This window comes from Eulemur rufifrons, unplaced genomic scaffold (assembly GCF_041146395.1).
Source record: "Eulemur rufifrons isolate Redbay unplaced genomic scaffold, OSU_ERuf_1 scaffold_405, whole genome shotgun sequence".
In the NCBI taxonomy this organism is placed as follows: domain Eukaryota; kingdom Metazoa; phylum Chordata; class Mammalia; order Primates; family Lemuridae; genus Eulemur; species Eulemur rufifrons.
In genome coordinates, this window is record NW_027183187.1 from 1,265 (window position 1) to 28,675 (window position 27,411).

The following is a 27,411-nucleotide window of genomic DNA, read 5'->3' on the forward strand; positions in this document are numbered from 1 at the left end:
AAGTTGGTATCTGCAGTGGTCCAATGAGGCAGAGCCCTGGGTGGCATTTTGGAGCTGTGCTGCTCATGCATTGGAGGGAATAAGAATCTCTATGCCAGTGATAAGCAGACTAGAGATAACTTCCGAGAGGCGGTGGCATTATAATGAGTAAAGTTTTCACCTAGATTCACTCCTGATGAGGTGTAGATAGAAAGTGAGGTGTTATGATATATGGTGGCTATAGCTCTTGCACAATGCAGGGGCAATGATAATTGCAGAAGTCATAGAGTGGGATAGGTTTTTAAAACTTCATTAGACCTTTAAAAATGGCAATCTCAGAACACCCAACTGACAAACTATGCTTTGAGAGCCAGAAATTTCTATGGAAGTTTTTAAAGGAAATGTTCTCCTCTGCAGCCACAGGGCAGACAGTGCTGAAGATCAGGCCCAGCATCTAATCGTCAGGGCATCAGAGCTGCAAAGGAGAGAGAGCATGTGACTGGACAAGTCTCCTATGTCATGGTCATGTCTTAAATCGGAAAACGGTGAAGTCCTGAGACTTGGGTTGGGGTAATTTGGGTAGATGGACCAGAGGATCTTGAATTTCCAGATACCTTTGAACTTTCCAGAATGACTAAGGATCCCCATCCCTTTGTCCAACCCTCATTCTGCTTAGAGATAGTGTAATGCACTCACCTGGGGTAGGCACCTCATAAGGTTCTGCTTGTTTTGTTTGTTTGTTTGTTTGTTTTTATATCATGGGCTCTGGCAAGTTTTATTAAAGAAAAGATTTGCACAATTGACTTTTCACCAGTCTATTCTGGCATGCTTCTAATGATATCAGAGTCACCTGGATTAATGACAGCCAGTGTGCATACTCCGTATTATTTTCTGCATACTGTGCCCAATTCAATATTATTGCCACTGTAGTGATGGACACCAGTTTTGGCTAACATGGCATAGTACTCTATTTCAGATTTCCTCAAAGCTGGGCAGTTGTTGGCGAGAATGAACAATTTTGCTTTGCCTTGTCTGATCATCTTCATAGTCTACTTGTACCCCAGCACATACTTTCCACTTCTCATAATGAGTTGGAGCCTAGAGTTGATCGACTCCAATGACTTTTCATCTTCTTTGTGGCCACCATCTTCCTGTCTTAGATGCCGAACAGTCCCCAACCAAGACCAGCTGCCAAGATGGCTGGGGAGTGAGAGAGGAAGGAATTCCCGTTTTTTTTTTTTTTTGTCAGCCAAATGTTGTCAACCAATCTGCTTGTTCTTCACAAGAATTTATCTCACCCCCCTTCGTTCATTCAGGACAGTAACAAAGGCCAAATGTCAACATGGCCTGAGTAGAGAAGTACAGCCACGCTATGGAAGACAGTAGCTTATATTATGAAGAAATTGTAGGACCTACTTAGTATGCACCAGCAGGGACCAGAACACATGTATGCATGGATCTTATGGGTATTTAACCACAGAAGAATATAAGATTAGACAGGAGAGAATTTATTATTGAAGTCTTTGCTCATGGGTTAGGATTCAATGGTGTGACAAGGACATGCATTTGAAGTTGGTCCTAATAGTTTGCTGGGATGGCCCTTTGAAGTTTGTATATGACAGTGGACTATAGTTCACTGTGATTTTCAAAATGTGGTTTTCAGATCAGCAGAATCAGCCTCACTTGGGGACATGCAAATCCTTTGCTGAATCATAACCTCTGGAGTAGACCCCAGCAATCTGTGTTTTAATAAGCCCTCCACGTGATTTGGATGCTTACTAAAGTTTGAGAACCACTGGCCTATAGTAATAAGGCTAGAGGCCAGAATTTCTTGGGCACAGTATTTAGGGAAGGAGCCAGAAGGCTCAGAGAGATGGGACTGTTAGAATGGATTTATTATGTAAGACACAAGAACCACTTTGGTTATGTTCCCTTGGAAGGCCCTGAGTGTATCCCTAATGAAGGAAGTATACTTCCTTCATTAAGGCAATAAGGAAGGCACAGGTGATGGGGACATTGGACTCTTTTAACAAACTTGGTGCCAGCTGCCCTCTGTAGGATGAGGTTAACTATGGGAGATGTTGCCATGCACCTGGGCTCCATAATGTCAATGGGATGATAGGATTATAGGATGTTAGAGGTGGCATTTAGGGTCAGAGGTAAGCTGCTGTCATTACTATAATAGGCCATAAGGCTGAAGTGGCAATTGAGGGGCATTGGTCTACAGGGGGTTGTGGAAATGATAAAGATATCATGGCAATGTTTTGGGGATGTTTGATGATTAGGGACAGCTGATTAGAGTGTTGTTCCACTTGTAAAATGACAAAAAGGGCTCATCTCAGCTGCCCCATGGAAAGCCACAGTCTTCACCCAGTTTCAAGTCACAGATTCACAGTCTCAGAGTCCACTCTTTGCATAGAAGGCCACGTCCACTCAGTAACGACCTGTGGTGCAGTAGCATGTGTGTATGGCAAGTGTCCCACAAACTGTTCCCTACAGTGACCTGTGGTCATTTGCCAGGTTAAGTGTGTGCTGAGGAAAGGGAAATACCTGGATTTGGGGGACTGTTAGCTCTGGGTCTGAGCTGACACTGATGCCGGGGGACCAACGTACCACTGTGGTCTTTGGACCTAGAAAATGTTCCCCACAGCAGCCCCAACCCTAATTGGTCTCTGCTTCCTTACAGTTAGATCTTCCCCTCATTTCCTGGCCCATATTCCCCAAGAACATCACAAAAAAGTGATGCACAATTTCTGCTACTTTACTGCTTCTTAATGCCTGGTCAGAAGAGGGTCTAAAGTGATTATTGAGTCACCTGCATTATCTTAGTTAGGTGAGACTGTTGAGTAATGTTGGAAATTGAAGTCTCCCTTTGACAGAGTTGGCCTGACCAGTGCAATGTTATCCCATTCTCAATGTTAAACTTAAGTATGATCTCTGATGCTCTTTTTCCAAATATAGGACATTGTAATTTCCCATTCTGTGTTCTTCTTTCCCTCTGGCAGGTCCCAGAGGTTAGGACAAGGAGAGCCACCCGAGCAACAGGCTGCCTGATGGTCTGGCCCCATGCCCATAGCCTGGGCATCAGGAGAGAAAGTTCTGGATTTTGCTAGTCCCTGGCTTCTTCCATGTAGCAATGAGGACTGGCTGGCAGAAAGCCAAAGTGATGTAGCTATGCCCATGATTATTACCTACACTGAACTCAGCAGGACCAGCAGGTGCAATGGCAGGTATGTATTTACAGTATCCCAGCAGCTCCCAATCGCGAACACTTGGATTTGTAAACGTACACAAAACCCAAACCTCTCCCCACCAAGTTCTCCCTCTTGGCCTGCTCAGCTTTCGTGTCATCATAACACGGTGGTAGTTGTTTGTCCTCAGCGCTTCTTCCGCATGACGACTCTGGCTGGTCTCCTTTGAGATGTGTGCAGACTGTAATGGACTTTTGTGATCTGGAAAGTCCCTTCCTGTGGCAGCTCTGTCACCCAAGTTGATGTTAAACCAACTTGTGTTGTTTTCCACTGTCCTGTACCTCTCATTTCATGGCAGAGCCTGTTTTTCTTGGTTTATGTATGCTTTTAGCTGAAGTATTAATATTTTTGGACATACTTTTATATTTCCTTTTATTCCTCATCAGTGAAAATATTATGAAGAAAAAGTCCTATATGCAGACAGACCCTGCTGTACATTTCCTCATCTGCATCCTCCAAGTCACAAATGAAATTTTAGGAGATCTCCTATATACAGAGGAAACTGAGGATGTACAAGGCACATAAAAGAACAGTGTAGCTACCTCCCTGTGCAAATCCTCTTTGACCAATTTTCCTGGTTATGTGCAGAAACACAAGCATTGGTTGAGCCTCTTGGGAATTCAGACCATCAGGGCAAAAAGTATGATTCTAGTCTTTAGGGATCGCATGGTCCAGTTAAGGAGGGACTGAGGGATGTATAAACATAATAGAACCATGTATAAGGCACCTGATGGGGGACAAGTGAAGACCTCACGGAAGACGTCCTTGAGGCAGTGATGCTTAAGCAGGTTTTGAAGACAGATAAAGTGGAAAAGCAAATTGCTAGCAGAAAGAATGGAATATGAAAGCCATAGGCAACAGCATGATGTCTGCTGGAAAATATAAGTAGATGATTTTGCTGGAGTTTAAAATGTCAGCAGGAAGATTGAAAGGAAATAAAGATGGAGAAACAGGCAGGACTGGGCCACAGACTGTGTTGCATTCCTAGAAGCACAGACTTCATTTTCTAGGCCAGTGGTTTTCAAAGTGTGGTCCCTGGTCCAGCAGCTCAGCATCGCCTGAGAACTTGTTACAAATGTAGATTCTCAGCCCCCACCCCAGCAACTGAATGAGGAATTTTGGGGATGTGGCTGAAAATCTTAATTTTAATAAGCTCTCTAGGCAATTCTGATGCACATGGAAGTTAGAACTTCTGCTTTAGGAGATGAGGAGCCATCGCAGGTTCTGAGCGTTGGGAAGTTGGTGCTTTAAGATTTCTCTTACGGCAATGTGAAAGCAGGATTAGCAGGGGCAACCCTGTGACAGAGTCACCAACTGGGAGACTGCTCCAACAATCCAGATGAGAAATGACAGAAATGAAGGAACCAGAGAGCAAAGAAGGGAGGTTAAGGGGAAAAGGGCAGACTTTGAGACTGGAAGGTGAGGGAATGTATCTGGGCCGGGGAACTTTTGCTGCTGTGACTGAGGTTGTATTAAAATAGCTCAATATGGTCAGGCCAGCTAACTGAGGGGTGTGGGGGGGGGAGTGGCATTCTCCACTGTAACTTAGCATCCATGGAGATGCTCATTAGCTACATCTTTCCACCTTCATGGTGAAGAAGCAAGAGCTCTTTCTGGGCCATCAGAGCTACTGACATGAAGATGGCTGATTATTCTACATCTCAAAACCAGTCTTGCTAATGAAAACAATGTGAAAAGTGGAGTGTGTGTGTGTGTGTGTGTGTGTGTGTATACAAACATGCTTGTATGTGTGCATTCTGGGCAATACTATGGCATGGCATTTCTCTTTTGACTTCCAATTGTTTTGTATCTGCCTGGTACCCGCATTTGTATGCAACAGGTGGTGGGATGAGGTGAGTTACATAGCTGTGAGTACTTCACTGTCTCAGCCTCTGTGTATTTGGACTCCAGAAAATGACACAGACAGGAAGGCATAAGAACTTTGAGGGTAGGTTTTGGTTACTTCCAGACCTAAATGTCTCTTATAAAAATGTTCTAATCCAGGTGTGGTGGCTCACGGCTGCAATTCCAGCACTTTGGGAGGCTAAGGCAGGAGGATCGCTTGGGACCAGGAGTTTGAGGAAAATGTTCTAAAATCCAGGCTGTAAGACACAGAATGTGATTGTGCCTCTCTATTGTCCCAGAGAGGGCACCTAAGAGTCATGTTATAATAACAGAGTGTTTTATTCTTCAAATGTCCTGTTGTGGGTTGAATTGTGTCCCCCTAAAAGATATACTCAAGTCCTAGACCCAGTGCCTGTGAATATGACCTTGTTTGGAAATAGAGTCTTTATAAAATGAACTCGTGCTTGATTAGGATCATTCCTAATCCAATGACTGCTGTCTTTACAAGAAGAGGAACTTTGAATGCAGACACAGACACAGGGAGAGCATCATGTGACTACAGAATCAGAGACTGTAGTGATGCCTTTACAAGCCAAGGAACACCAATGATTTTAACAACCAGCAGCTAGGAAGAAGTAAGGAAGAAACCTTCAGAGAGAGGCTTGCCAATACCTTGATTTTGGACTTCTGCCTCCAGAACTGGAAGACAATACATTTCTGTTATTTTAAGCCACCAAGTTTGTGGTAATTTCTTACTGCTGCCCAAGGAACTAATATACGCCCCAAGCCTTTAACAGATTTAAGACCTATAATTCCAACCTGAAAATAGAAATGGAACAACAACAACAACAACAACAACTGGAGATGATTTCAAACTTACACAAGAAAACTTTGAAATCAGGGCAGTTAGGGAAATGGAAGAGGAGTCTCCTGTGTGTAAAATATGAAGAAAATGGATAATGTTCTTTTTGTCAAACTGCCCGAAAGTGCAATAGACTTCCTTCTTCTAAGATGGAAGGGAAAATTCTCTGTAACTTTCAGGGAAAATAAGGGCAGCCAGATAACCCTACTGTTCTGTGACAGCCCATCACCAAATGAGAGATGGAGAATAATAGAAAAGACAGCGATGATATAAAACGGGTCCCAGCCACGGAGCATTGCTGGATTAACTCCAGCAGCATTTGTGTACGTTGTCATGTCAATAAAATTACTGAAATTGAAACCTGAAATTGAACAGAGTGTGAAAGAAAGAAGATATTACTCAAGGGACCTAGGCAGTAAATATTCACATTAAGGGGATGTGATATCATGGAAAGTTTCTGAGGATTGCAATGCGATTGAAGTCCAAACAAAGGGGGTATAATTTCATTGTTTCCCTATGTGGCCCCCCCCCTTTTTTTGGCAGAATGGAGCACTTGGTTATAATGAAATTGGGCTCCTGACAAGAGAAATCAAAGTTCAGAGATGCATCAGTAAGTTAGAGTGCATATTCATTTATTCACAAGTCTTATGGGGCTGCTTTCTCTCAGTTAAGAGCTGTGAGCTTACTTTATTCACCAGCAAGAAATTAGATGTGAAGAATAGGCTCTGGGTTTCCCACTCTTGGATAAGGGAGAAACTGAGCCTGAACACGAATGAGGTCGGCTTGGCAGTGTAGCTAGAAACCCACCTCTTGCGTTACATCTCCTTGCTTAGCTGTGGAATAATCCCTTTTTACCCGCTCCACAATCCACGGGCCCCTCACGACATACCCCATGCAACCTCTCTCTTCTGCCATCTTGGGCAAAGGTTGAAGTGCACCATTCCCGTGACTGAGACTGAGAACTGCTGCAGGCCAGTTTGTTACGCTTTTTTAGTCAAGAAAGCCCATCTGCCAGCTGTTTCCATCCCTAGCAGTCTGAGTGCTTCACTGGAAGTCTGACATCCCTACATGCCATGTGGTAGGGCATTGGAAATTCTGATGATGATCTGTCCATAGAGGAAACTCCTGACTCAAAATACAGGCAGGTTTTCCCTGACACCCAAACCACTACCAGTGTTTCTTCTTGGGGATTATTTTCCATTGAAAGAATTTGCATCCTGTTTTAAGTTCTCATATTCTTGTAAAAATAAATCAAAAGGAAATAAAACACAACATCTAATCCATCATTAGATGTATCTATAAAAGGCAAAGTGTTGTCAAATTGGTGAGGAAGACCTGTTTTATCTTTCCTGGGGATGTGATTAATATGCTGAGCTCAAGATAATTTGACTGAGTTCTTACAAAGCAGTAGGAGGTAGTTCCAATTATGATTCTTATTTTATAAATGGAAACTGAGCCTTAGAGATGTTAAAAAAATTGGCCAAGTTTTGCAGAGTTAGAATTGAAACCCAGGTGTATATATCTTCCAAACCAAGTGGTTGAAAGCACCAGTATGCCACATTGCTACTCATGAACTGCAATTTTCAGGGAAGCACAGGACGTCAGGGATGTGTGACTGTCTTAGTCTGTTTAGGCTGCTATAACAAAATGCCATGCACTGATTAGCTTATAAACAACAGAAATTTATTTCTATGGTTCTGGAAGCTGGGAAGCCCAAGATCAAGGTGCCAGCAGATTTGGAGTCTGGTGAGGGTTCATTTCCTAGCTCATAGATGGCTCCTTCTTGCTGTACCCTTACATGGTGGAAGGAGCAAGGCAGCTTTCTGGGGCCTCTTTAATAAGGACACTGATACCATTCATGAGGATTTCACCCACATAACCTAACTACCACCTTGTAGGGCCCATTTCTTAATACCATCATCTTTAGGGTTAGGATTTCAACATATGAATATTGGGGGAGGCACAAACATTCAGATCATAAGAGTGGCTCTAGCAGTCATCCAAACAACTCTTTAGCCAATGCATAAGTCTCCTCGACAGGATTGCTAAAAAGTGGTTGTCTAAATTCTCTCTGCTTACCTTTAGTGTCAGAGAGCTCACCACCTCTTTGGATAGCCCATACTGTGTTTTGGGCCATATCTAAGCATTTAGAAACATTGTTTTAGTTGAGATTTGAGGTTACGCCATGTGTAACCTCTACCCATTCATTCTAGTTCTTTCCTCTGTGTCTACACAAAATGAATCCAATGCTATGGCAGCCTGTGGAGCATTTAAGGATAGGCTTTGCTTCTCTCTAAATCTTTACTTTTTATTCAGTGTTCAAACAAAACCTCATCCATGATGGTCAGCAAAAATTTTGCTTTTCTTAGAACATGATATAGTTTGTTAAGTCCGTTTGTAAGTGTGGGAGACAGAATTTGAACACAAAATTCCAGGTGCAATTTGGCCAGAAAATAGCAAGGTGAGACTCTTGTATCCTGTCTTTTTACCACCCTTGGGGGCCTGGGAAGCAGCCTGGTATTGACTAAGTTTCACGTGAGATTAACTTGGACTCTGCTCTGAGTTAGACTCTGGGATGACCCAGGCATGCCTTTGCACTATCCATGAATACAGCAATTTTTTGAGCACAGGCCATGGTAAAAATGCTCAGCCCTTTGTGTACTCCATCGACCAACCTTTGCTGAGACAAAAACATAGTCCTTGGTGCAAACTGAACTCATTAAAACCCAACATCCCAATTGGTGTTATAAATGTTGCTGTCTAGATACCTCCCCCATGGCTATTTGCCAGAGACCATCATAGAAATCTATAGATAAAACAATCTTATCAGTTCCAATACATTGGTTAGGGCAAACATTCTAGGTATAGTATATGCATTTTGGACACAGCCTGTAGTTTTCTATAAATCATCCAGTTTAGGAGCAAGAACTACTGAGAAGCCTGGAAACTTGCAAGAAATATGTTATCTTGAATTCAGCGTCTCCTTCTTGTCCTTCCAAATGGCAACTAACTCTTTCTTCTGCATCAGCAGGGCAGTATGTCTTCAGAGTCATTGTCTCCTTGCTCTGTGCTTATTCTAGGTGGACATTGTCTACCCAGTTTTCTCTAAAGTATTTGTGTGAGTTTTGGAAGAGCATACCATGTTCCTTTTTTGGCTAAGATACAGTTTCAGCCTACCTTCAAATAACAGGAGGAAGCAATACTTGAACATCTATTTGCCAGGTCCTCTCTATCTCTCTCTCTATCTCTCTCTTTTCATTCATGATCTTGTTTAATCCTCCAACAGCCCTATAAAGTGGATAAAGTTATTCCCACTGCATAGAGAAAGCTCAGAAACTGAGGCTTAGACAGAGAGGTAGGATGACTTGCCCAAAGCTAGGAACTGACAGAGTCAGTCTTCAAACCCTTGTAAACTCACTGTAGGTGTGCCCCATTCCCCCCGCCCCAGATTGCTTTACTGTTCCCAATTGCAGTCCTCTAAGGCAGTTTGAAAGGATGCCAGTTATCTTCTCCTCAGAGGCAGGGTTTCCACTACAGAATGATCCTATTGTGTTATAGGATTCGTCAGAAGGTTAATCAAGGAGGCCTAGCACAAAAGTTACTCATCCCGCTGCAATCATTTTATCTAAATGAGATAGGCTACTTTGGCTTGACTTTTCTCATTAGATCAAATCAAATCAATGATTTTTTAAGAATCCAAAAGTATTTTCGCTTAGAAAACAGGAGAAAGTAAAGTGAAAGTTTTCATTGAGCTACAGGAAGAAATTTTTGTTAATCAATTCATATTAATACAAATCTTATGGATGGATTCGAGATTTAAAGTTGGAGGCAGAACGGGTGAGGGGATGGCTACTGAGTCTGCACTGAAAACTAGCAATATCCAAAGGGTTTGTGGTGGAAGGTGTTTTGAAATGTCACAGAATGCAGAGATTCTCTAAATATTAGGGTTAGGATTTCCTTAAAATTTATGGTCTTTGTCAGGGTTTCCCAACCTTCCAGGGCCAGGCAGGTACTGTCAATGTGTGATAGACCTGGGTATAAGGATTTTCCCCATTTTTTTTATTGTGGTAAAATACACATAGCATAAAATTTATCATCTTAACCATTTTTAAGTGTACAGTTCAGTGGTTAAATACATTCATATGTTGTGTAATCATCACTACCATCCATCTCCATAATTCTTATCTTCTTATAAAACTGAAACTCTATACCCATTAAACAATAATTCCCCATTCTCCTCTCCCCTCAGCCACTGGAAACCACCACTCTACTTTCTGTCTCCGTGATTTTGACTCCTCTAAATACCTCATATAAAGGGAATCCTATGTTATTTGTCTTTTTGTTACTGGCTTATTTTACTCAGCATAATGTCCTCAAGGTTCTCCCATGTTGTAGCATGTTGCAGAATTTTCTTCGTTTATAAGTCTGAGTAATATTCCATTGTATATACACATGGCACATCACCTTTTGCTTATCCATTCATCTGTCAGTGGATACTTGGGTTGCTTCCAAGTTTTAGATATTGTGAATATTGCTGTTATGAGGATAGTATATAAATACCTCTTCAAGACCTTGTTTTCAATTATTTTTGGTATATATCCAGAAGTCAACTTGCTGGAAAATGATAATTCTATTTTTAATTTTTTGAGAATGGGTGTAGGTTTATACAGAATCATGGTACACACTTTGACCAAAGGCATTGAAAAAAATTAAACATTTGATTGGACAAACAACAAGACTTCAGGCCAGAGTTGGTTCCTGGAGTTCTAATTAATGACCCCTAGGCCATCAATGACACACTCTTTTGCTACTTAGTGGACAAGTCTTTACATGGCACAGAGTTCAGCTCCTGTTGGCACTGGCTGCAGAGTCCTCCAATTCTGGGGGGCTGAAAGGACTGTTCTCTATGTGGAAACATACTAAAGAGGAAGTAAACGTATTTAGGAAAGGAGAAAAGATCCAGTTACAATACAATCCCTGTGGGAAAATGATAAGAATGAAGAAATACCCTCACTTTAAAAGCTACCTAGAAGTCTCTAGTCTTGCAGCTTTTTGGGATGACACCACTAATGACAGTGGTCCAAGTATTTCTCTTATGCCCAGTGGAAATCCAGCATCTTCTTTTATTTTCTCTTCTTTTCTTTCTTTAAAAATTTTTTATTATAGGAAAATTCCAAACATACAGAAAGAGAGAGAACATCTATTAATAGTTCTCCATCACCCAGCTCCAACAATTGTGAGCTCACAGCCAATCTTGTTTCCGCTACATTCCCACTCACTGACCTTGCCCGCTTCCAGTATTTCAAAGCAAATTCCAGCCATCATGTCAATTTATCTATAAATATTTTACTATGTAACTCTAAAAGTTAGGGACCCTTTTTTTCTAGCAAAAAGCTAACCACAATACCATTCGATAATAGAACAACAAAAATCCATTAATATCATCAAATATCCAATCAATGTTTACATTTCCTTGATTATCTCATTTTTTTATTGTTTTTTACAGTTTGGTTCAATCCAGGTACATACAAGGTCCACATATTGCAATTGTTGGTATTTGTCCTAAGTCTCTTTTAATTTGAAGGTTCCCCTTCCATTTCTCATTCTCTCTCTCTCTCTTTATTTCTTTATAATTTAGTTGTTAAACAAGACACTGGATTGTTTGTCCTACAGGGTTTTCCACTGTTTGGATTTTGGAATTGGATCTCATGGTGTCATTTATTCTTTTTATTCTTTTATTTATTTATTTATTTATTGGCTACTAAACATCCTACAATGCCTCACGGTGTCATTTACTGAGTTCCTCTCTTCCTTTAAATTGCTAGTTAGAGCTAAGGGCTTGATTAGATTCAGGTTTAATTTTTTTTTTCTTTTGGCAAGTCTACTTCATTGGTGGAGCTGTGTATTTTCATTAGGAGACCTGTGCTGTCCAGTTATCTCTTTGTGATATTAGTGGCATTGATGATTGTTGCCTAGATCCACCAATTCATTTATTGTTACCAAATACTGATTTTTCTAATTCTATAATTTCTTCTTCACCTCATATTATCTGTATGATAATATAAAGAAAAACTTTCCCTCATCATTAATTTGGTTACTCTGTGGTATAGTTCTTGTAAGAAAGGAAAAATAATTGCTTTTTACTTTCCTTGTATTTACCAGTTTTATGAGTAATAAATTGGTTTCCTAATTTTCCTTCAGTTACTACTGAATTTCTTCTTTAGTATTGTTTTTTCTTTAGTTATCATTATAGGCTTATGGATTCAAATGTATTTGATATAGTATCAAATCATTGAATTTTGTCCCTATCAATAGCCAAATTATTCCATTTTTGAATAGCGGGAACCTTTTTAATTTAGATCCTGAGTCCTTTGAGAAAACCCTGGTAGTCTTTCATTATCTCCTTGATTTTTAGTATAAAATATTTCAGGCTCACCTTGTTAATTTCCTGTTTCAGAATTGGAATAAGCCTTTTCTTCAAGGAGAATCCTTTTGGGGAAAATATTTAGAGACCATAGTGTGGACACTGGGGTGCTCATTGCTACTGGGTTGGTCCTTGTTTCTAGACTTTTCAGCAGATAGAGCCAGGAAATATTTACATTTTCAAAAGATAAAATTTATCATGAGTTCATGCTGATACTTCCAATTCAAATTCAGAATTGTAGGGTTTTTATTTAACCTCATTGATTTTATGTCTGTAACTCCTTCTCCTATGCTGAAAATTCCAGTTATCAGAAATGTCAACATAAGTATTAATTTATTTTATCCTACAATACACATTAAGTGATCTCAGAATAGTCAAACCAACATGTAAATAATATGATAATTGGATACACACAGTTTATAATATTTCTGTAGCCTTTTTGCCTTTAGGGTTTATCCTACTTAGGATGTAAAATCAACTGGTATATTTTAAAATATCTTGGAATAGTTCCTCTGTGTGTGGTTATGCCACTAACTTAGGTTCATTTGATTTATTTTGCTTTAGATTTTTAGAAAATTCTTTTTTTTAAAATTTAATTTTGGCTTATACCAGTATATTAGCCAGCTCAGGCTGCTATAACAAGGTACCGTAGATTGGGTGACTTACAAACAACAGAAATTTATTTCTCATAGTTCTGGAGGTTAGAAGTCTGAGATTACAGGGGCAGCATGGTCAAGGCAGATGAGTGCCCTCTTCTGAGTTGCAGACTGCTGTCTCCTAATTGTATCCTCACATGGTGGAAAGGCAAGAGAGCTCTGTGGTGTCTCTTTTATAAGAGCACTAACTCCATTCATGGGGGCTCCACCCTCATGACCTGACTACCTCCCAAAGGCCCTATCCATCACATTGGGGTTAAGATGAATTTTGGGAGGACACAAACATTCAGCCCATAACAACGAGTATCTCTTCTTCAAATTATAGTTTATCTGGAAGCTGGTGTTTCTCTTACCTAGCTTTCAGTTTAATATTTTGCTTTCCTAAATTCTGGATTTCAGCTCTGTTTCTTGCCTACTTTGACTATCATTCGTTTTCTACACATTTTTGCTTCAAGCTGAAGACCTCCCCAATTCCTTAAATCCACCCCAAGTTAGCATTAACACACTTTACAGTCACAGGAGAATTCTACTTAAGGATTGTCTATGGGTAATGGGTAGAGTTTATAGGCAATCACTTAAAATTGAATATCAGCCATCATATTCTAAAATTAGCCACAATCCCCAGTGGGCCTGGCCTGCTGCCATCTTTCTTCCTCCTGTGTCTTCTATTCCATTTTATGGCTCCCAAGGTACAAACCACAAATTCCATAATTCATTTATTTTTTTCCCCAGAAGAAATAGCTTTATTGGGATTGGCATCTGGAGAAAGAAAGTAGTTCCTGATATATCATCATGACTTGAGGAATGCAGATAGGGCAGACACAGCACTGTTAGACAAATGGACTCCATTTCCCAGCAGACTCTGCAGTAAGTCTAGCAATACAAGGCTCTGCTGGGAAAATAGTTTCCCCACCCCCAAGGCCCTCTACTAAGATACCATTTTAAAAATGGAGCAGTGTTTTTAATATTCCTTCTGTACCTCAACTACCAATATTACAAATAAAGGGAAATGTCACATTTTATTAAACTTAAATTTATCTTTCACATTTAGTTCAAAGTGTCTCCCATTTTCCAAAACTGCTGGTAGCTACAGGGTCAATGGAGAAGTGAGAGTGCAACTGTATGGGCCCATGGTGGCCTTTTCCCATTTTTCTTCATCAGTTAGGCCAAGTAAGGAAGGTCTTAGGCTTAAGCAGTAGGGTTATCTCTCCCCATCCCCCAGTAGCACAATAGCACAATAAGGCATCAAAGGTGGAATGCAGAGCCAGGCTGGTGAGACCTGTGGGCAGGAAAGCACAGCTCCATAATTGGTGCAGAATAAGAGGGATGTTTGCTGCCTTGAGTGAGGTGGGTGTCTGTGAGTTTTCTTCATCTTTATCTTCATCTTCTCCTCCAGTCCTGGCCCTGTATTCCAGTACCTAGGAATTCACAGAAGGCTTATCTGTGGTCACTATGGAGGAGAGTGGAAAGTAGTGGGTGTCTAGGGGTGTCTAGGGTGGGAGATTTAGTAGCGTGGATATAGTGGCTATAGCCCAGAGCAAGAAGACACTGGAGGGAAAACATAATGTCCATGAAGATCCCTGGAGAGCGTGTGTGTGTGTGTGTGTGTGTGTGCGTGTGTGTGTATGGTAAGACACAATCAATAGGATTGTAGCCTTTGGGGAATGCAGAGTTGGGGGAACATAGAGGACCCCCAAGTGGGCATGACCTTAGCCCTTCTGCACTGGGATGGCAGTGGCTCAGGACTTCTTGTGATGTCTGTGCCTGGACTCAATCATTCTTACCTTTCTACCACTTTCTTAAACAGAGCAGTTCATCTCCCCTCTGCAACTCAGACTAAGCTCTGGACCCAGATTCCCATATCCAAACACCCACTGAAGTGTCCTAAAAGCAGAGGGCCATCTGCTTAGGGTCTCCATACTTTCACAGTTCAAAACACTGACAAAGCTTAGAAATCACATCTTTCTTGGTTACCTGATCACAGTCTAGTCAGTCTCTCCCCACTCTGCCTTCCAGAACCAGATCCTAGGGCTTGCAGGATTTTTTTCCTTCTCTTTTCTTCAAGATATAGAAGTGTCGGAAAAAGTAGAAACTGATGCATATCCAGAAAGTGTGACAATATCCCATATGACAACAGGTGAACTCCATGAGCTTTTCCTCTTTCATTTCCTCTCTCAGTTCTTTTTCTAAAACAGATGAGCTTTCCATGTCTGCCTGAAATAGTGTGTCGCATAATAGCTGTCTCAGTCCTGCTGTAGTCTTTTCTCCTGCTCTCAAAGTCTTGCCTCTTCCTGCAAACCAGCAAGAACAAACAGATCTCAGATTCCTAAATGACTGACAGTTTATCTCAGTTTGTAATCAGAAGGATTCCACCACCACCAATAAAAACACCCCCAATATTAAATACAATGAAAAAGGTGTAACTATATAGACTGAATAAACCGTACTGTAATTGATAATTAATAAACAAATTATATTTGTTCTCCCCTATAGAGAGTGTCAATATTTTCCGAAATGTCACATGCCTAAGCTCAGTGGGAGGAAGGCCTTCCCTGGAGCAGGGTGTGGGAAAGCAGAGGCTCTGACCTGGACCCACACTGTCCAGCCATTGACTGCTCCTGCTACTCTTCTCATCATCCCTCAGCAGTTTGCATTCTCAAGCCAGTGGACACTCACCTATACTTTGGAACCATTGTTCTCTAGGGGACAAAGGGGTCACAAGTCAGATCCACAGATGTCAGCTGAGGAAGCCAATGTGGCCCGTGTCTTCTTGCAGCAGGCTGGGCTCCCAGGGCACTAGGTACTGTGGGAAGAGTTCCTGCCAAGTGCTTCATTTGAGTTTTCTTTGACCTCAAGGCAGAGTAGTTTTGTCCATTTGTTTTGCCCTTACTCCATCTAACTCAATGGAGAACAGAGATTTTTTGAGATTTAGATCTCTATCATTTCAGCATGTTTTCTCCCCTGCTCCTACCTACCCCAGCTCCAGAAAGGTAGCCCAGTTGTAGCAGGGTAGAGGCCGCACTGGTGGGAGGAGGGAGGGTGAGTACACGGAGCAGCTATCATGTGAAGTCCACCTGCCTTGGAGATCCCACAGGCTGACCACTGATGGTCTAGTCCTATATTTCACATCTGCTTTCCAGAATGTTGTTCCCCCACCATAACCTTCATAACCATCATATTGACTTATTATCTTGGAAACTGTTGAGAGATGCTTCTTATGGAGACTGTGCTCGGGGAGTGATTGTGACCCTTGTTTATCCTCCCACCTGACTGCTCAAAACATTAGGTGTCATGGCCTCTAGAGTGATAACCGTGGGCATCTATTTTATCTTGAGTTTTTGGTGCCTTTTCCTTTTTCTGCTGGTGGGCATGAATATCTGGGACACCCCGAGGCCTGGACTCGCTGTGCTCCGGATCTGAGTCCTGGTCAGAGTTTGGCTCTGGGCTCCTGGCATTCTCAGCAGGACCTAAGTTTTTACCTCTACAGGTTTTGTGTAAATCTAGTGAGTGTGTTTTGGGGACACAAAATCATAGTAAATATCTAAAATCTTAAAATACATTTGTAGGATCTATATAACAGAATATTTCAAATGAGCACTGACCAGGAGAATCTGTGGCATATGATGACCCTGGTGGGCCAATGACACAAACTCAGCAACAGGGTGCTTTGCCACTGTGGTCACACCCTCAGGTTTCTGGGAATCTGAAGTAGGTTGTCATTTCTGGACTTTGTGCCATTACTCATGGGCCATATGGTCCCATCTGTACCCACGTTCCCTACTTGTAAAAGAAAGGCATTGGAATAGAAAGCCCTTAAGGTCCTCTCCAACTTTAACAACTGTATAGTGTTATGATCTCTACTTTTGATTTAACTTTCCTCCCTCCCAAATATCCTTGAACAATGCCAAGAATGAGGAAACTGAACCCTAGCTGACCACTGCAACTTACCAGAGTATAAAGTGTTCCCCTCTCTTTTCTCCTGAGCCAAATGCAGGAGATTTGCAAAAGCCCTATGGAGAGAAACTGTACCCCAGAATTGCTCATTCTATTTATTATGTGCATTAAATATTAGCATTGCACTGCATTGATAGAAGCAATGTTTGCAGGTTAAGCATGAATGCTGATCATTAATGGAAAAACAAATTAAAATCCCCACACCCTCCACCTAAAGAATCTTGGCACACTTATGGATAAGATTAATGTTATAAAATAAGGTTTTAGAGGAGATATAGGAGACTGTGTCCTTGATATAACAGAGCTCACTATATTTTATTGTGAAATTCCCAGGGAATTGATTTGCAGATGAAAGCGCAGAAGCCCGCAACGGTGGACAACAGAGCTGTCTGGCGAGCAAGTCTGGGGGCTGACGAGAGGAGGGGGATAAAAGAGTCCTCTAGACATTAGTCGCCCAGGAACTTCTAAGAGCTGTTTCCTCAGATGAGATGTTCTTGCACAACTTCACTTGGTGGCATTGCTCTGAGAGCGTATCCTAAGCAGCCGTTCTCCTCTGCTCTGGGAATACATGGTTTCAGGGTGGGGGATGGTGCCAAGTGAGGACCAGAGAGGAATCTGTATTCCTGTCACTATAAAAAACTCTCAAGGTTTGGCCTTGATTAAATGCAGGCTTTGGCATGCCTTCCAGGCTGCTTCCTCGAACAAGGACAGGTAGAGTCCACACACTCTTTCTTTCAACCCATGTTTGCTGAACACTTACTCAGTACTGGCTCTGCCCTTGCTGGTGTCACAACGTCCCTGGGCCACAGGCACACCAAGAAGGAATTATAACACAGTATGGTCAGGGCTGTGATGAGTTAAACACAGGACACTGCCGTGGGAGCACAGAATGGGGGCCCTGACCTTGCCTGGCCACTAGGGGACATCTGGGCAGCAGCTCTTAGGGCAAACACAGGCTCAGTCTCTAAAGGCCATGTCTGCTTTAGAGGCAGAAAACAAGAGGAAGTGAGCAAGGGAGGTCATTTACAATTCTGTCACTCCTAAATTTGTCTGAATCTTTTTGGAAGGCATTTGTATTTCCTGCCAGCACCACCTCTTGGGGGTGATGAATTCCAATAAGTTTCAATCCGTTTATTACTCACTGTGAGAGAAATTGCTTCCTTTTATGTCTGGAACTAAACCTGGATCACATTTCACAGGATATCCCCTGGTCACAGAGTTTTGGAATTTGGTGAGTGAGTCTGTGCCCCGTGCATCCTCAAGGCTCCTGGTTTTGTGGATCCGACCGCCTTCTCCTCTTGGCTTTCAGACTGAAGACTCTACCCTTGCGGCATGTCTGACACCTCCATTGTCTGTCTCAGGATCTCTAGTTGTTGTACCTTTCTAGGTTGTGGTGGCCAGAACATCTCTCAACCATTCTGCTTTACAATAAAAGCTGCTTTATATAAGGGAAGAAAAATATTTTTGCTTTCTGTTTCTGATAACACTGCATGAGAGCACAGGACAACTGACTGAGAAATCCTCCGGGGCGGGGTACCTGCATCGGAAGCATCTTTGTATCCTCAGGGCCTCCCCGAGAGCCTGTTATGACATCAGCACATGAGGGCGGATGTCTGTAGAGGAACTGGGTGAATGAATATCCTGAGTACTGGAAGGTCCTTGTCTTCAATCATTACCGAGAACCCAGAACACTTTATATTATGCTCAGAGTTCTGATTTTTTATTTTAAAATTTGATTTCTAACTTTCCTAACCTCTCACCAGATTTGTAGGTGCTTCCTCAGAGTCATCAGTCTTTACTGCCTGGTGGAGTTATTTATGATGCTTTGTTCACAAAATTATTGTTTTTATAACTATACAGTGGAAAATGTTCATAGTAGATCATTTGAAAAACATGGAAAGGATAAAGTGGAAATGCAAAATCATTCACAATTTAACCCCACGTCAATACATTTCTTCTCAGGTTTCTTCTATGATACATTAATAATTTTCATTTTACAAAATTGGAATCTTTCTGAATATTATAAATTGATTTTTTCCATGTAAAACCGTATCATGAACATTTTTACATGCTGGGGAATATTCTTTGAAAACATCATTTTAAATGGTTGCTTGGTAGTCTGTTGAATGGATATAAATTTGACTGGTTATTATACTTTGGATAGGTCGATTGTTTCTAATAATTTGCTATCACAAATATTTCTATATTTCCTAATATTGTCACAACCTACTAGGTCTAAGTCTGATGATTCTCCATCCACTATACATGACTAGAATGTTTTATCTAACTCGGTGGATTCCACAGTGAGGTCTAGTCACCCAGTATGCAAGCTAATCTGGAATGTGGGAGGAAACATTATAACCCTGATTTTTATTTGTTTTCATTTTATACTTTTACAATTTCTACTTTTTAATGCCCATTTAAAAATCAATATAATATACTGATAGAACAGTATATGCGTGTAATCTTCTAGTAGGTCCCCCTATTTAGAAGACACATGTTCAGATTCTTTTCTCCCTATGGGGGATTGCAATAAAAATTATTTGGAGACCCCTCATCTAAGTCACCCAGAAAATTTGTAAAGTTTTGTTTCTCTTGGAGTGTTCTTGAAGCTCTGGGATGTTAGGGCAAGCTGGATTATGAGAGCCTCCAGGGTCTACTCAGCTTCCAGTAGCTTTTCTCTGTCACTGCCAACAATGACATCTCTTCTGAGGCTGTGAGAAATGAAGGTTGGTTGATCTTCTCTTTTTCTCTGAATAGCCATCAGATAATGCCCACTTCCTGTGACTTCCTTGTGCCATCTCTTGCCTCCAGATGAAACTGAAGAAGTTAGATTTTACTGCTTGGAGCCTGCCTCTGCCAGTTTTCCCCAATCCCTGCTTCGCTTCCACCTAACTTTGAGGCACTTGTTTTTTCCCCTACTCTCTGAAAACTCTTTCATGATTCCCTCACTCTTATACAATAATATCTTTTTTAAATCTCCCCACCTCACCAACATAACAAAATAAAATAAAACAAAAAAGTACACTATCTCTTTAAATTGTTGCTAGTTCCTCGCACTTTTATAACTTATGTTTTTGTTTTTAATAGCATTATTGGGGTGTAAGTGATGCACAATAAATTTCACATTTTTAACATGGACACTTTGATGTATGTGTATTACTGTGAAACCATCACCACAATCAGAATAATGAACATATCCATCACCCCCTAAAGTTTTCCCAAAGGGTTATAATCTATTCCTCTACTCGCCCTCACATACTCCCATTGTTCCCAGGCAATCACTTATGTACTTTGTGTCATTATACATTGGTTTGCACTTTCTAAAATTTATATAAATAGAATCAACCATATAGTGTGTATATATATACACACATATATACACACACATATATATACATATATATTTGGACTGGCTTCTTTAACTGATAACTATTTTGAAATGTATCAGTAGTTCATTCCTTCTTATTGTTGAGTAGTGTTGTATGGACGTATACACAAATTGTTTATTCATTTACCTGTTGATGGGTATTTAGGTTGTTTCCAGTTTCAGGCTTTTACAAATAAAATTGTTACATATATTTATTTATAAGTCTTTGTGTGGTCATATGCTTTCATTTCTCTTGGGTAAACACCTAGGAGAGGAATGACTGTATATATAGTAGGTGTATCTTTAACTTTGGAAATCCCAAACTGTTTTCCTAAGTGGTTGTATCATATTACATTCCCACCTGCAGTGTATGAGAGTTTCATTGCCTCCACATCCTCATCAACACTTGGTATAGTCAATGTTTCTAATTTTAGCCATTCTAATAGCTATGTAGAAGCTACATTATAATTTAGATATACATTTCTCTAAAGACAAATGATGTTGAGCATCTTTTCAGGAGCTTACTTGCCATCCATATTATCTTCTTCATTAAAGTTTCTTTTCAAATCTTTTTCCCAAGTAAAAAAAAAATGGGTTGTTTTCTTATTATTGGTTTTTGAGCATTCTTTATATATTCCAGAGACAAGTCCTTTATCAGATATATGCTTTGCAAAGATTTTTCTTGCAGTCTGTAACTTCTTTTGATTCTCTTAACAGTATCCTTTGAAGAATAACAGTTTTAATTTTGATGAAATATTATACAACGTATCCTTATTTTCTTTTATGGATTGGGCTTTTGGTGTCATATCCAAGAAATCATTGCCTAACCCAAGGTCACAGAGATTTTTTCCTGTGCTTTATTCTAGAAGTTTTACAGTTTCAGATTTTGAATTTATATCCATGACCCATTTTGAGGTAATTTTTGTATATGGTGTATTTTTTAAATATAGATATCCAATTGGTTTAACACCAGTGAATTGCTCTTCTACCTTTGCTGAAATCAGTTATCCATACATGTGTGGGTCAATTTTTGAACTCTCTGTTGTGCTCTATTGATATAGTTGTCTACTTTGAGGTAGATACCACACTGTCTCGATTGCTGTAGCTTCACAGTAAGTCTTTAAATTGGGTTGTTTTAGTTCTCCATTTTGTTCTTTTTCAATGTTGCTTTGGTTACTATTAGTCCTTTGTATTAATATTTCCATATGGCTTTTTATAATCAGCTTGTTAATTTCTTCAAAAATGCCTGCTGGGATTTGACTGGGATTGCACTGAATCTATAGATCAATTTGGGGCATTTAACATCTTAACAATATTGAGTTTTTTGATCCATGAACACAGTATAGCACTTGATTCAATCTTTTGATACATATGGGACTATTCAGGCTATCAATTTCTTCCTGAGTGAACTTTGGTAGTTTTCATCATTCAAGGATTTTGTCTACTTTATTTAAGTTGTCAAATTAATTGTCATAAAGGTGTTCATAATACACCCTATAATCCTTTTAATAGAAAAGGGTAGAATCTGTAGTGATTTTACTTCTTTCATATTTATTATCACTAATTTGCATCTTCTTTTTTTGTTCGTTTTTTACTGATTAGTCTGGCTAGAGGTTTATAGGTCTGCTCAAAGAACTACCTTTTAGTTTTCTTGATTTTTTTGTATGTTGTGTTTGTTTTCTTTTTCATTTGATATTCACTCTGATAATTATTATTTCCTTTGTTTTGCTTACATTTGGTTTAATTTCTTTGTGTTTTTCTAGCTTCTTAGAGTCGAAGCTGAGGTCACTGAGTTGAGACTTTTTTTTGTTATATAGGCCTTTGGTGCTATAAATTTCTCCCTAATCACAGCTTTAGCAGTGTCTCACAAATTTGATATGTTATTTTCATTTACTTGTACTTCGAAGTACTTCCCAACTGTACTTTTTCAAAATTTCAGAATATTATAGGGGTACAAATGTTTAGGTTACATAATTTGCTTTTGTACAGTTTGAGTCAAAGTTATAAGTATGCCCTTCACCCAGTTAGTGTACATTGTACCTATTGGATGTGAATTTACCCATTCTCTGCCCCCACCACCTGCTTGATTTCCATTAAGTTTTACTTTCATATGTGCATGTAAGTGTTGATCTATTTAGTTCCAATTTAGTAGTGAGTACATGTGGTGTTTGTTTTTCCATTCTTGTGATACTTCACTTAGAAGAATGGTCTCCAGGTACCTCCAGGTTGCTACAAAAGATATCAGTTCACCATTTTTTTATGGCTGAATAGTACTCCAAGGTATACGTATATCAAATTTTATTAATCCACTCACATATTGATGGGCACTTGGATTGTTTCCACATCTTTACAATTGTGAATTGTGCTGCTATGAACATTTGAGTGCAAGTGTCTTTTTTATAAAATGTCTTTTTTTCCTTTGGGTACATACCCAGTAGTGGGATTGCTGGATCACACGGTAGGTCTACTTCTAGTTCTTTGAGGTATCTCCATACTACTTTCCATAGAGATTGTACTAGTTTGCAGTCCAACCAACAGTGTATAAGTGGTTCTTTCTCTCTGCATCCATTTCAGCATCTGTTGTTTGGGGACTTTTTGACAAAAACCATTCTCACTGGAGTTAGGTGGTATCTTTTTGTAGTTTTGATTTGTATTTCCCTGATGATTAGAGATGGTGAGCATTTTTTTATATGTTTGATGGCCATTAGTCTATCTTCTTTTGTAAAGCTTCTGTTCATGTCTTTTGCCCACTTTTTAATGGGGTTGTTTGATGTTTTCTTGCAGATTCACTTGAGTTCTTTGTAGAATCTGGTTATTAGCCCTTTATCAGATTTGCAGCATGCAAATATTTTCTCCTATTCTATAGGTTGTCTATTGACTCTATTGATTGTTTCCTTGGCTGTGCAGTAGCTTTCTCTGAATACTATAAGGATCTCTATGCACAAAAAATTGAAAACATTGAGGAAATGGACAAATTCTTGGAAACACACAGCCTCCCTAGTCTCAATCAGGAAGAAATAGAACTCCTGAACAGACCAATATCTAGTAACAAAATTGAAGCAGCAATAAAAATTCTTCCAACAACAACAAAAAAAGTCCTGGATCAGATGGTTTCACAGCCAAATTTTATCAGATATACAAAGAAGAACTGGCACCTATACTGCAGAAATTTCATAACATCAAGAAGCAAGGAATCCTCCCCAACTTATTCTATGAAGTGAATATTACCTTGATACCAAAGCAAGGAAAGGACATACACACAAAAATAAAACTACAGACTTATATCCCTTATGAATATAGATGCAAAAATTCTTAACAAAATCCTAGCAAACTGAATTCAGCTGCACATCCAAAACAAACAAAAAAATTATCCACCATGACCAGGTGGGCTTCATTCCACCTGAGATGCAAGGATGGCTCAACATATGCAAATCTATAAATGTGATTCATCACATAAATGGAAGCAAAAGCAACAACCACATGATCCTCTCAATAGATGCAGAAAAAGCATTTGACAAAATTCAGCACCCTTTTATTATAAGAACACTTAACAAAACAGGCATAGATGGAACATACCTAAATATTATAAAAGCCATATATGACAAACCCACAGTCAACATTATGCTGAATGGGGGAAAATAAAGAGCATTACTGCTTCGAGATAGAACCAGACAAGGTTGCCCACTGTCACCATTTCTGTTCAACGTAGTGCTGGAAATCCTAGCCAGAGCAATCAGGCAAGAGAAGGAAATCAAGGGTATTCAAATGGAGAAAGAAGCGTCAAACTATTACTCTTTGCTGATGACATGATCTCATATCTAGAAAACCCCAAAGATTCTGCCAAGAGACTCCTGGAATTGATAAATTAATTCAGCAAAATCTCAGGCTACAAAATCAATGTACACAAATCAGTAGCATTTCCATATGTCAACAGCAGTCAAACTGAGGATCAAATCAAAGACTCAGTACCTTTCACAAGAGCAACAAAGAAAATAAAATACCTAGAATATACTTAACCAAGGAGGTGGAAGACCTCTACAGGGAGAACTATGAAACACTGAGGAAGGAAATTGCTGAGGATGTAAACACATGGAAAAATATATCATGCTCATGGATTGGCAGAATCAACATTGTTAAAATGTCTATACTACCTAAAGTGACTTAAAGATTCAGTGCAATCCCCATTAAAATACCAATGTCATTTTTCAAAGATCTAGACAAAATAGCTCTATGCATTGTATGGAACCAGAAAAAAGCCCAAATAGCCAAGGTAACCTTAGGCAAAAACAACAAATTGGGAGCCCCCACTTTACCAGACTTCAAGCTATACTACAGGGCTATAGTAACCAAACAGAATGGTACTGCCACAAGAATAGAGACACAGACCAATGGATCAGAACAGAGAACCCAGATATAAAACCATCCTCATATGGCCATGTGATCTTTGACAAAACAGACAAAAACAAACACTGGGGAAAAGATTTCCTTATTCAATAAATGGTGCTGGGAAAACTGGATAGCCACATGTATAAGACTGAAACAGGATCCACACCTTTTACCTCTCACAAAAATCAACTTCGGTGGATAACAGACTTAAACTTAAGGCATGAAACTATAAGAATTCTAGAAGAAAACGTTGCAAGTACTCTTCTAGACATTGGCCTAGGCAAAGAATTTATGAAGAAGACCCCAAAGGCAATCACAGCAACTACAAAAATAAATAAATGGGACCCCATTGCACTTTTGATTTCTTCTTTGACCCATGGGTTATTTGGAAGTATGTTGTTTACTTTTCAAATATTTGGTAATTTTTCAGATATCTTTCTGTTACTGATTTATAATTTAATTCAATTTTGGCCAGAAGATGTACTTTTTATGAATTCAATCCTTTTAAATTTATTGAGACTTATTTTATGTCCCACAATATAGTGTATTTTGGTAAATGCTTCATTTACACTTGATTTCCTGTTCTATAAATTGTTGAGAGAGGGGTACTAAAATCTCCAGCAATAAATTGCAGATTTGTTCTGTTTCTCCTTGTAGTTCTGTCAGTTTTTGCTTCTTGTTTTTGAAGTTCTGTTGTTTGGAACATAAAATTTAGGATTGTTATGCCCTCTCATGGAATTGATCTCTTTTTTACTATGAAATAAACTTCTTTATCCCTTGTTGGGTGCTGAATATTTTTGTATTCCTATAAATATTCTTGAGATTTGTTCTGGGATGCAGTTAAATTACTTCAAAACAGTTTGATCCTTTAGGTTCTTGCTTTTCATATTTGTTAGGTGAGACCAAAGATGTGCTCAGCCTAAGGACAATTAATCCCCATTAGTGAGGTGAGGCAAGCCCTTTGTGAGTCTTTACCTCATGCCCTGGGAATCACAATGTTTTTCAGTCTTGCTTGTGGAAACAGGCACTATTCCTGGCACTGTGAAAACACCAGACACTGCTATCTCTAATCCTTTCTAGTGGCTTTTTTTCTAAACTTGGGTGGTTTTCTTGCGTGCATGTGCCAACTAGTACTCTGTTGAAGACACAAGAGGAATCCTTGTTGATCTCCAGGGTCTCTCTGTTCTGCTCTTTTCTCTCTGTCCCATGAACTCTAGCTGCCTTGTCACCCCAGGCTTTTAGCTCTGTACCTGAAACTCAGGAAGTTCATTGGGTACTGACTGATATTGCCCTTCTTTCTCCATGTTCTGTAAACATTCTCAAGGCAGAAAGCTGGGGCAATCATGGAACTCCCCTCATTTGCTCCCCATCTCTCAGGGATTTTTGTCCTGTTATCTGTTGACTTGCCTGATAGCAAATGTCTTGAAAACTGTTCTTTCATGTATTCTTTTATGCTTTTCATTTGTTTGTTTATTTCAGACAGGAGGGCAAAATTCAGTCCCTGTTATTTTATCTTAGCCAGAAGTGGAAGAGCTATAAATAGTTTTTGATTCAACTTAAGTTTGCCAGCCTGCTTCCAGATAAATCAGTTTTCTAGAAGTAAAATTTAAAAATTATAGTAAGATGATTCTCAATGAGGTTTTATTTTTTTCATCAACTTTTCTTGAGGAATAAATGCACATATTTTAAGCAACCATTTTAATGAGTTTTGACAGACGTACATACTTGTTTAACCCAGATATAGAACATTTCTATCATCCCATGAAGTGCTTTTCAATGAGGTTTTTAATGTGCAATTATAAGAAGTCAGTTGAACTCTACTCACTGCCCTTTGAACTAGGGAAGGAGCCCCCTGACTGGGCTGCTTCTCCTTCTTACATTGGCTCTAGATCCTATTCAACTCTGTTTTCTCCTTTTCCCAGGTAGACAGACCTGTATGTGACTTCTTGCAGTCTCTCCTTCTATAGGTCCAAATGAATCACCGGACTTCAGTAACCAGGTAATTTTTGCAAGCAGGCAGGGTTCAACAGAATGAGTCATTGTTTGGGGAACTCAGTGCTTCCCTTTGACAGTCATGGTGTGCCTCAGGCTGCACTTTCTGAGATTCTAGAGGTTATTTGTTATACAGCATTATTGCCACAATAACTAATTGATATATGGGGCTTGAGAATTATTGCCAGACTACTTTCAAAAAATGTTGTGCTTACATTTATACTGCACAAACCTTGCCAAACTGAATATTATCTTTATTTTTAACTTCTTAAAGTTTAATAGGCTAAATTATATCTTTGTTATTGTTTTGTTTCTTAGAACCATCCCTAAACTTCCCAGGCACCTGTGAGCCATGCTGGCATGATGCATTAATGGGTCTCATTTCTCTTCTGGTGGGTGCAGCAGAGGGATTGGCAGCTGCATGTACAAGAAGCCAAAAACTGAAGTTGACAGCAAATCATAAAGCCCTTGGGATTGTGTCCAATTTAAATAGATTACCTTATTTCTAAACATTCATTTGTTTATTTTTTGACTCATTTGCTTATATTTGCAATCTTGTAGTTTTAGTTCCTGTTTTCTAGTGTTTACCAGGTGCCAGGCACTGTGCTAGACACTGTGGGCACAGCATCCTGTAATAACCAATGCCACTTCTGTGCTATCACACCCCTCTTCTTGTTGTTGTTCAGATCCAT

At 39.7% G+C, this 27,411-nt stretch overlaps 1 pseudogene; it reads right to left on the reverse strand.

The window, feature by feature from the left end:
• Positions 1-776: 776 nt before the first annotated feature.
• LOC138380396 (large ribosomal subunit protein eL30 pseudogene) lies at positions 777-27,411 on the reverse strand (annotated as a pseudogene).